Source organism: Pinus tabuliformis, chromosome 9 (genome assembly GCF_031772625.1).
Source record: "Pinus tabuliformis cultivar Carrire ecotype Pingquan chromosome 9, CPIR1, whole genome shotgun sequence".
Lineage (NCBI taxonomy): Eukaryota > Viridiplantae > Streptophyta > Pinopsida > Pinales > Pinaceae > Pinus > Pinus tabuliformis.
In genome coordinates, this window is record NC_142307.1 from 640,485,684 (window position 1) to 640,497,784 (window position 12,101).

Here is a 12,101-nt window from a genome sequence, read left to right on the forward strand (position 1 = left end):
TGGGAACTTGGAAGTCTCCTATTGTAAGGATAGGAGACTATTCCCAAGTTATGAAGAGGTTAGTGAAGAATGAAGATTTATGATCTTATAGGATTAGAGCATAATCGACGGATCGAGCATATAAGTGGACAACTCCAATTCATGTATGTCACCTTCTAGTAACAGAGGGAGTTGTAACACTATCACCTCAATTCAACTTCCTCTTCACCTTTGACTGGTTCTCAAGAGGCCAAAGGGGTTATCCTGATTCCTGACAACTTAGTGACTTAATGCACAAATCCACACCATCCACTTATATTCTTTAGATGAATAAGAAACGAGTGGATTACGTCTCAAATCTGATTTATCATATATGCGATAGATAGAGATATTTCAGATTTGCAAATTATGATTACCATCCCAAATCAATGATCAAACCTCAAAGAAGTTTTTAACAACAATTTAATGAATGTAACTTGTAATGGATCCAAATTGTAATTTAGAGAACCACTTTCAGTCGAATATAAGCAGAAGATATGTAATTTTAATATTGGAGCACAAATTGACCTAGATAATTTGATGTTTAAGAGCAAATCCAATTAATGCTTAAACAAGGACAAGCCCAAGGTGAACCTGGCTTCTCTTATGTTAGCAAATCTGCTTTATGTGTTTAATTATGCGTATTCCAGATTTGTAATACAGATAGATCAACCCCAGAAAGTAAGTGAGCAGTCTAAACCATGATGTCTAGGGTTAGAGCATCAACTACATCTTCAAGATACTAAAGAAAGAAGCAACCCAATATGCTTGCAACAAGTCTAGATCAAAAGTTATAACAATGAAATAATATACTTGAATCGAAGTGTAAATTAGGGTTTTTATGAATATTATCTTTGATTTACTTTATCAAATATTTCTACAAGTAAAAGATATGCAAGTGAAATAACTCAAGGAAAGCATACAACTAGAATTTAGAGATGAAACTTTAAGAGAACACTTCTAGGCATGAATTTATGTCAAGTCTATATCACTTCTTCTAAGATGTTGTATGTATGCAATAAGTCAAGACTCGAGCTGATTTATGTTGATTTTTCAAGTGCAATTAAGACAAGCACAATTCTCTGCCACTGATAATTACTCCCCATGATATAATAATATCTTTTAGCACATTCCAGATTATTAAGCAATTATACTTCAGAAAATTTCAGTTATAAATCCAGTAGGGCAGTAGAGATCACATTAAAATAAAGATGCACAAGAGACACAAAAAACTTTTACCCTGGGAAAAGCCAACCATGGGAAAAAACCCAACAATCTTTTATTATGAGAAATTGTCCAATTCAATCAAATGTACAATCTAAATTTTCCCAGTCAAACTTGGTCAAACTGACCACTACTTCACATAAGTCAAACCTGGTCAAAGGAGAGGAGATTTCAGACTTCTGTTCAGCTAGTCAAATCTGGTTGATAGGCTGAAGTTTGGTCCCTGCAACTCCTGGTCAAATGTGGGCAACCAGGCTGAATTTCAGCCCTGCAACTTCCTCAGAAAATTCAGTCAAACTGCCTCAGTTGATCTGTGGTCAAAGCTGGTCAAATGGGTTTGGTCTGTTGATCTAAAGATGATCTGAGGTTGTCATTGATGTCAACCCAAGCAGCACTAAGGATGACCCTGAACTTCCATGGCACATTGGGCATCATCATTCATGATTTCTCGTCTCATAACCATTATAGGAATACTCTACTCAAAAATATCTTTCTATCGGTATATAGCTCTCCTCGTAATTCCTCACAGTTTGTAAGTTATTCAAGATTGAAGTTAGTAACCCCAATTAGTGGGCTAAAATCCCACTGGGTTGTGGCATGGCATTTATCATTGATTTTGGTCATTGAATAGTCAATAATTAATAATATTTTAAGCTCCTAAAATCTCTCCAACATTCTCTATAGAAGCCCCTCTCAACTCTATAAAAAAAATCTCATATATCCTCCAAAAGTAGTGATCGTGTCATTTTTGCTATAACTTTATTTTTGCAAAGTGTTAGATGCTGAAATTGAAACCCTTTTGAGCCGAAATCCTGATGAACGTTGTGACCGAATTTCAGATCTTGGTTCACTATATTTTTGGAGATATGATTTGTGGAAGTTAGGGTTTTTGCAGGCTCCCGAATTTCATCTCAAAGAGGTGACTTTGGGAAAATCGTCATAAATCTCTCTCTGAGAAGCAGATTGGAATTCTGTAAAAAGTGGCGGATAGTGCACGGACTGTAGTTTTCTGTGTATCAATTTCAGAGCCGAAGGAGGAAACAGTGACACGTGGCACACCGTACAAGTTCGCTCTACTGAACTAGTCCATAATTAGGTCATTGTGAGAGATTGGGCATAACTTTGCCTTGAAGAATCCAAATCGGGTCAGACCTGTGGCATTGGAAGAAGACTCAGATAGTTACTACAGGATCGAAGATCACATATTGGGGATTTGAAATCACAGAGATACATTAGATTCAATATTGTGCTCCTAGAAGGCAAGAAAAAAACTAGATCAAGTGTTGTCAAGGGGTGCAAAGGACCAGACTTTCTAGGGTAGCAAAGAGCAAGGTGCAATGCAACAGAGGTAAGCTCCAGGTAAGTATCTTTTGTATATGCATATTCATCTCTTAATTGCATTAGGTTCTTTGTATTCTAATTTGTTGTTTTTGTTTAACACTGACATATGCTCTGCAGGATGAGGTAAGTTTTGCTATTATCATGTCATGGGTATTTCCTTGAAGACTTTTTGCAGGTATTATATATTCATCAAGAGAAGACTCAATGCATAATCTAATGTTCTGAAGAGTGAGAAAGGGTAGCATGACAAGAGCAACAATCAAGGTGCAGAACAACAGTAAGAAGTTCACCACATGAAGTCTTCAAGTGGGCAACACTGCATACAGTCATTGTAAAAGTATCATTGTACAGAGTCATTGTAAAAGCATCATTGTAAAAGTTGTACAAGTGTCTATCTACCAAGAGTTGAAGAGGCAGTGTCAGGAGGTCTAGGATCATCATTAGGTAGGTGTGTCATAGTTGGGGCTATGGTCTAGTGTCTTCTTCTTCTACGTCATTCTATATCATTGTAAAGTGGATAATTTTTCCTGGTACGGGAGTCCATTCTTCTTTTATTCTTCTATAGGGTGGTGCTAGGCTGGTGCATGAAGTCAACAACAGGTTCAAGCCTATGAAAACTTCAGGGTGGTAGGGTGGTGCTAGGGTGAGTTGTAGCTCATTGGGTGTTGGGGCATTCGTTTAGTTGACTACTGAAGAATCTCGGACGTTGGAGCATCCATCCAATGGGAGCTGAGAAGAATGCTTTTCTAGATTCTAGGAAGTTGGAGCTTTCTTTTCAATTGGAGTTGAAGATTAAAGAATTATTAGAAAAGCGTTTAGGTGGTTTTTGTCCCGGAGGGGGTTTCCACCTTAAAAACTGTGTGCATTTGTGTTCCTTTTGTTTATTGCTATCATTGTACAAACACTGATAATAATTGAAGATTAACTAATGCTCTGAAAGATTAATAATAATACTAATTGAAAGGAACACTGATTCACCCCCACCCCCCCCCCCCCCCTCTCAGTTTTCCAACAATTGGTATCGTAGCTTGGTTCCTTCAATTGTAGTTTAACAACTGGAAGGAGATCTTGGAGCATACCAAGAATGGTGTACCTTAGTTCAATGAAAATAATTATGCACTCTGGAAAGGAAGAATGGAGGTCTATCTCTTGGTGCAAGGTTACGAAGTATGGGACACTATTCAAAATGGCTTTACACCAACCGCGGATGAATAAGGTAAGAAGAATTTGGTAAATGATGCAAAAGAAAAGAATATTATTATCAGTGGACTTATTGAATCTGCTTATCATAAGGTGTTGGGTTGTAAAACCACCGAAAATATATGGGACAAGCTTGAGAGTATATATGTAGGTGACTCAAATGTCAAAGATAGCTCATCATCTGATGAAGACAGTGACAGTGAAGAAGAAGCCAATGAGAGAGTACTGTTTATGGCCAAGCACAATAAACAAGAGGTATCAAACAACGAAGAAGGGTTGACCATAGAAGAATTTTATGAGGAAATCAAGCTTATAAAAGAGCTCAAGGCCGAGAAGATTCGTTCCAATACTCTTGAAGAACAAGTTCAAGGTCCCAAAATTGAAGTTGAAGAACACAAATGTATTGAAGAGTCACTCCAAAAGAAGTTGGAAGAAAGTAACCGAGAAAGGGAAGCATTAGAGGCCGAAGTAGTCTCGTTGCTTAAGGAAGTGAAGAAGGGAAACACTGTCCAAAACTATGCCAACAGTTCAAGGGCGTTGGAAGAAATCAATAATACAGCGACATGACACCTCAAGAGAGAAGTCCAACAGAAGCAACAAGAACTCGACACAACATTTGTAGAGATTAGTAGGATCACACAATAGAGGCAGGGAGCAGAAATTGAAAGGAAGGAATTTGATCAAAGATACATATCCGCTGTTGACCAAAAGCAAAAGGAATTAGAAACATCTTCAATAGAAATAAGCAGGCTCAGGATTGAAAATGAGAAGCAGAAGGAACAGATACAGGTTCTCAACAGAGAAGTAGAGAAGACCACTCTTCTCAAGCTACAGGTTGAGGAGGCTGAGAAAAGAAGGAAGATCTTGAAAAGTTGGTTTCAAGAAGATCTTGCTCAAAAGCAAGAAGAACTTGATGCAACTCGTGATGAGATCAACAAACTCAAGGGATCGCAAAAAGAATACTTACAAGATAAGACATATGAAGAAGAAAAAATGAAGGCAATTAAAGATGGTAAAGCTCTAGTTGATGAAGGTACAAGCTCCACAACTTCACAGGATGATTCTAAGAAGGAAGTTGATCAAAGTGAAAAGCCAAAGAAGAATGTTGCAACTCCAAAGAACAAGATCAAAGCAATCAAGAACAAAGGACCACAACAAACTAGAACACCGCCTCTAAAGAAGAATGAAAAATCTTCTAGGTATGTTCGTTTATTTAATGGTTATTGCTTTTTATGTGCTAGCTATGGTCATATGGCTAGGGATTGTGAAGTTTTTGACAGGTACAATCATTATTTGCAAAACCCTAGAAGCAAGTTTGCAGGATCACGAGACAGGTTCCACGATGATTTTGTCAGAAGAGAATACGTGCTAGATGGGCCAAATATTGAATGTTTCAAATGCCATAACTATGGCCATAGCGCTCGCGGTTGCATGTATCAGATGGAATTGCCTATGGACATCATTGAATGCTTCAAGTGTCATAACTATGGGCACATGGCTCGAGATTGCAGGAATAAGAAGGTCTGGAAAAGGAAACAGGAGGAGTCTATGCAACAATATATGGCACAAGTCTACGATTGATAGGAAGGTAGTTTGAACAAGATGGTAGTTTCATTAAAGGTTTAGGGGGAGCAAAACAGTTGAAGGATTACAGGTTAACAGGAACAAGGCAAGATTAGTCTGCAAAGGATATGCACAGTTTGAAGGAATCAATTTTGAAGAAACATTTTCACCAGTTGCCAGAATGGAAGCCATCCGTATGTTTCTCGCCTATGCATGTTCAATAAAAATAAGAGCCTACCAAATGGATGTTAAGTCAGCATTTCTGAATGGTGAATTAGAAGAAGTTTACATCGAACAACCTGAAGGTTTTCTACTATCAGAAAAAGAAGACTATATTTGCAGGTTAAAGAAGGCTCTGTATGGTCTCAAGGAGGCTCGCAAAGCATGGTATGCTCGTCTTGATGGATATCTACCTCAACAAGGGTTCAAGAAAGGTACTGCTGATAGCAATGTTTTAAAAACCGGAACTGGTGACTGGACCGGTCTACCTAATGAACTGGGTTTCGAACCGGAACCGGTCGAACTGGGACTAATAAGGTCTAAACCAACCGGTTTTAAAAAAATACATTAAATAATTAATTTTTAATGAAAAAAACTATTTTTAAGATTTAAAACCACGATTCCAAGCCAATAGAGACAAAATATGCAAAGATTGCTCATTTATATACCATGTAAAGGTGAATATATCAAAATGGCACCGAGTGCAATACATATCATCGACAAAATACATGAGCAATGAGGCTCTAAATGGCCTCTAGAGTGCAAAAACAAAGCCTACAAACAGTGGGGCCAGTGGCCTACTACAAGACTCAAGTCTACATATATGATACTAGTGATCAACATTCTCACTTGAAACTTCTCATGAGTCATCATGATCAAACTCAGTTGGTTGAGTATCGACTCCCAAACTTTGCAGTCATAAACTTCTCTATTGGTTCAGTGACTTGAGTCTCAAACTTCTGAAGGTATTCTGCCCTAATATGCCCTATTACTTCATTTGGTGCTCCACATGGCTTTACATGGCCTCCTATCCCAGCCAAGTGTTGCTTGAACCTGTTAATACCCCCTCCTTCAATGGATTTTTGGCAATATTTGCAGATCATTTTGCCATCAATCATATCACAATGAGCCCATGCAATATCTTTGGCTTTTGGAGGCATGATGACTGCTACTTAGCTTAAACTCTCTGCTATTCCACTACTCTAGCAAAAACTCAACACTCTCCAAGCTACCAATCAAACTCACAAATACTCCAAATGAGATGTGTGAAACAAATGAGAGGGAGAAGGGCCTTTTAAAGGCTTGGAGAGGGTGTTTTTGGAGGGAAAGAACCCTTAATTTCCTTCTAAAACACCCTAAAAATTTGGAAAACAATGCTGTGTGGGTCCTCCGCGGCCATGGCAGCTAACCGGCTGGTTTAGGACAGAACCGACCGGTTTGACCAGTTACCGGTTCAGACCGACCGATTTTTAAAACACTGGCTGATAGCAATCTTTACATACTAATATATAAAGATAATTTAACAATCGTTGAGGTATATGTGGATGATATAATCTTTGGTAGCAATGATGATTGACTAAGTAAGAACTTTGCTACAAAGATGCAAAGTGAGTTCGAGATGTCTTTACTTGGTGAGTTGAGATACTTCTTAGGGCTTCAAATATCTCTACAAGAGAAAGGAATATCTATATGTCAAGCCAAGTACATCAAGGAAATGCTCAAGAAAATTCAAAATGGACGATTGCAAACCCGTCCTTACTCCGATGGTAACAGGGTGCAAACTGAGCATAGACGACTCATCTAAGGATGTGGATCAGAGGTTGTACAGATCTATGATTGGTAGTCTTCTATATGTAACAACGTCTCGACCAGATGTTATGAAAGCAGTTGGACAAGTAGGAAGATTACTAGCAGCACCAAAAGAATCACATATTATTGTCATCAAAAGAACTCTTCGATATCTAAAGGGCACAACAGAATATGGCTTGTGGTATCCCAAGGGAAACAATCTCATTATTCAAGCCTTTACAGATGCAGCTTGGGCAGGAAGCATTGATGATCATAAGAGTACTAGTGGAGCAACATTCTATCTAGGTGGTTGTCTCGTATCATGGTTGAGCAAAAAGCAAACCTCAATCTCGTTATCTACAACGAAAGCATAAGACATTGCAGCGACAACTTGTTGTACTCAAGTCCTTTGGATGAAACAAACTTTGCAAGATCTTCAAGTGCATTCCAGTGAGCCTATTCCCATCTTCTATGATAACACCAATGCCATCAACATCTCCAAGAATCCTGTCATGCATTCTAAAACAAAACACATTCCGATCAAATATCATTTTGTTAGAGAACAAGTCATTGAAAAGAATATCAAACTTGAATATGTTAGTACAAAAGAATAGATCGCTGATATCTTCACTAAACCTTTACCTCGTGAAGCATTTGAATATCTTCACTAGAAGCTTGGGATTCTCCCATGTTCTCATTAGATTTTCCTTATTCAGAAAATAAAGGGGGAGTGGAAGTGTGTACAGGTCCGCAGGATGGTTGTGTGTCCAGGGGAGTTACCCTTTGCCATTGATGTCAAAGGGGGAGAGAAGACAGTAGGAAGAGGTGCCCTGATCGCAGGGGGAGTACTTGTGTTTCCATCAATGCCAAAGGGGGAGATTATTGATCTAAAGATGTTCTGAGGTTGTCATTGATGTCGACCCAAGTAGCACCAAGGATGACCCTGAACTTCCATGGCACATTGGGCATCATCATTCATGGTTTCTCATCTCATAACCATTATAGGGATACTCTACTAAAAAATATCTTTCTATTGGTATATAATTCTCCTCGTAATTCCTAACGATTTGTAAGCTATTCAAGATTGAAGTTAGTAACCCCAATTAGTGGGCTAAAACCCCATGGGGTTGTGGCATGGCATTTATCATTGATTTTGGTCATTGAATAGTCAATAATTAATAATTTTTTAAGCTCCTAAAATCCCTCCAACATTCTCTATAGAAGCCTCTCTCAAATTTATAAAAAGAAATCTCATATATCCTCCAAAAGTAGTGATCGTGGCATTTTCGCTATAAATTTATTTCTGCAAAGTCTTAGATGTTGAAATTAAAACCATTTGAGCCGAAATCCTGATGAACGTCATGACCGAATTTCAAATCTTGGTTCGCTATATTTTTGGAGATATGATTTGTGGAAGTTAGGGTTTTTGCAGGCTCCCGAATTTCATCTCAAAGAGGTGACCTTGGAAAATTGTCATAACTCTATCTTTGAGAAGCAGATTGGGATTCTGTAAAAAGTGGCAGATAGTGCACGTATTGTAGTTTTCTATGTATCAATTTCAGAGCCGAAGGAGGAAACAGTGACACATGGCACACCGTACAAGTTCGCTCTACTGAACTAGTCCATAATTAGGTCATTGTGAGAGATTGGGCATAACTTTGCCTTGAAGAATCCAAATCAGGTCAGACCTGTGGCATTGGAAAGAAGACTCAGAGGGCTACTACAGGACCGAAGATCACATATTGGGGATCTGAAATCACAGAGATACATCATATTCAATATCATGCTCCTAGAAGGCAAGAAAAAAACTAGATCAAGTGCTGTCAAGGGGTGCAAAGGACCAGACTTTCTAGGGCAGCAAAGAGCAAGGTGCAACAAAATGATGCAGCAAAGGTAAGCTCCAAGTAAGTATCTTCTGTATATGCATGTTCATCTCTTAATTGCATTAGGTTCTTTGTATTCTAATTTGTTGTTTTTGTTTAGCACTGACATATGCTCTGCAGGATGAGGTAAGTTTTGCTATTATCATGTCATGGGTATTTCCTTGAAGACTTTTTGCAGGTATTATATTCATCAAGAGAAGATTCAATGCATAATCTAATGCTCTTAAGAGTGAGAAAGGGTAGCATGACAAGAGCAGCAATCAAGGTGCAAAACAACAACAAGAAGTTCACCACATGAAGTCTTCAAGTGGGCAGCACTACATACAGTCATTGTAAAAGTATCATTGTACAAAGTCATTGTAAAAGCATCATTGTAAAAGTTGTACAAATGCCTATCTGCCAAGAGTTGAAGAGGCAGTGTCGGGAGGTCTAGCATCATCATTAGGTGGTTGTGTCATAGTTGGGGTTATGGTCTAGTGTGTCTTCTTCTTCTACATCATTCTATATCATTGTAAAGTGGATCATTTTCCTTGGTACGGGAGTCCATTCTTCTTTTATTCTTCTATAGGGTGGTAGGGTGGTGCTAGGCTGGTGCATGAAATCATTAACAGGTTGAAGCCTGTGAAAAATTCAGGGTGGTAGGGTGGTGTTAGGGTGAGTTGTAGTTCATTGGGTGTTGGGGCATCCGTTTAGTTGACTACTGAAGAATCTTGGGCATTGGAGTGTCCATCCAGTGGGAGCTGGAGAAGAATGATTTTCTAGATTTTAGGAAGTTGGAGCTTTCTTTTCAGTTGGAGTTGAAGATTAAAGAATTATTAGAAAAGCGTTTAGGTGGTTTTTGTCCCGGAGGGGGTTTCCACCTTAAAAACTGTGTGCATTTGTGTTCCTTCTATTTACTGCTATGATTGTACAAACACTGATAATAATTGAAGATTAACTAATGCTCTGAAAGATTAATAATAATACTAATTCACCCCCCCCCCTCAGTATTTCCAACATGGTCAACGCCCATAATCTTGCCCAGAATTTTGGTCAACAATTCAGTCAAATATGCAGGCAAATGCCTAGATAAGTCTAGGTCAATGCAGATCAGAAACAACATAACAATCCCCCAGTTAACGTTGGTCAATGAGTGAAACATCAGTTCAGATTTTGTTGGTGAAACCTCAGACTTCTCCTTGCTCCTTTGCATGTGTGAACAGATGACTAATTGGTCTTGTGTGTGATCCTAATTGATGCCAAGTGAGGAGATCCAAACTATGTTCCACCAAGACTTTGGGATGGGGGGACGCAGGTGCCGGGAGACGCACAGTGGGGACTTGTGGGAGTACCCTCAAATTTTAGGGAAATTTAAGGGGTACAGGGGGATGTTAGGGTATATATATATATATATATATATATATATATTCAAATTCATATTCAATAGTGAAAGTATAAATACATTGACCCATACATAATTGAATTAAATAATGAAATACACTAATCCATACTCATGCATGTATCATTCATCCATACAACACGAGATTTAATAATGAAATACATTGATCCATATTCATCATTCTAGAATCTAATTAGTACTGTGCAAAATATACTATAGTAGATACTGAATTTTGAAGACTAGAATAGTAAATTGATATAACTCAAACTCAAAAATAGTAAAGGGTGATGAGTCGATGAATCAGTCTAAAGTCATTGATATCTAGAGACAAGACTCAAAAGGTGAAACTAAAAATTAAAAATGGGCAATGAGCATTGAAGGAGCGTCACAGGGGAGGATGTTGAAATATGTAACTAGGTTCGGTCTTCATAATGACATATGTAATATTGATTTTATGTATTCAATGAAAAGAGAAAAATAAACTTATTATTATTCTTGAGACATGGGTTTCATGCTCAAGGGAAATTTATTTTAGGTCAAGCTCCCATTGAGAGCTTCTAGGATTTGTCATTGAGTCTATCAAGTCAAAAGAGTCATTGTCATGCATGAATAGCTCTTCTTGGGCATGTTACATATTGTAAGAAAATTATTTGAGTCAAATTAGAGTCAAAAGACCCTCTAAGAGCATGTCACACGTGCAAGCATCAAGTCGACCTAAGGACATGTCAAGTCGGCCTAATAGGAGGCTCAAGGAAGCCAATATATCGGGCACTCGACCTCATTTGGAGACACTTAACTCACACACAAGTTCGATGAAAAGGACAAGAAGAAGTGCGAAGAAGAGGAAGAAAAAGAAAGGAAGAAAAATCGATCTATTTTGGATTTGTTTTTGGGCTACTTCTCTCCACATGTGCGAAGAATTAGGGCACATATTTCTGCAGTGAAGCCGAGTTACATAAGTGAAGTTGGGTCATCAAAAAGAGATGTTTTGAAAGTCGAGTTCTCTAAGAGAAAGAATCTACCCAAGCAAAGAAGAAAAGGTGTAGTTTCTAGGCAAGTCGAAGTTGTAGTTTTTGGGCAATTGAAGTTGCAGTTTTTAGGCAGTCGAAGTTGCAGTTTTTGGGCAAGTCAAAGTTGCAGTTTTTGGGCAAGTTGAAGTTGCAGTTTCTAGGCAAGTCAAAGTTGCAGTTGCAGAGTAGGTTGAAGTTGTTGGAAGGAGAAGTTATTCAAAGAGGAAGCATTGACTTGGTGTTGGAGGGATTCTTGGTCAAGGGTCTAGGTCTTGGAATTCGTCAATTAAAGATTCTACAAGAAGAAGAATTCCGGTGGGTTTTCCTCTCATCTTAGAGAGGTTTTGGCCCTAGCTGATCGCCTACATCTTGTGTCCTTTGTCTCATTGTCCTTTATGGTTTGGTAGTTGTTTGATGAAGAAAACACTAATAAGAAACAAGCTAAGAAGAATTTAATTAAGAAAAGTAAAAATACATCACAAACAATTATCATTGTAAGAGAAATCATCTATTTTCGCTGCCCCTAGATTACTCAACAAAGGAAAGACAACAATTAACTGGTAAGTCAGATAGCACTTTATGGTAAGCCAAGTAGAGCTAAGCATGGTAAGTTGAATGAGCGTGTTAGGGATTGCAAATTAGTTTAGGTTTTGATATTTGTTATTTATTTTTCTTTCTCCTTTTAGTTTTAATTAA

The 12,101-nt window shown here is 38.2% G+C and overlaps 1 protein-coding gene across 1 annotated transcript in view; it reads left to right on the forward strand.

Moving 5' to 3' along the window:
- Window positions 1-12,101, forward strand: part of LOC149150256 (uncharacterized) — a 212,016-nt gene that overhangs the window by 154,529 nt on the left and 45,386 nt on the right. The window lies entirely within an intron of this gene.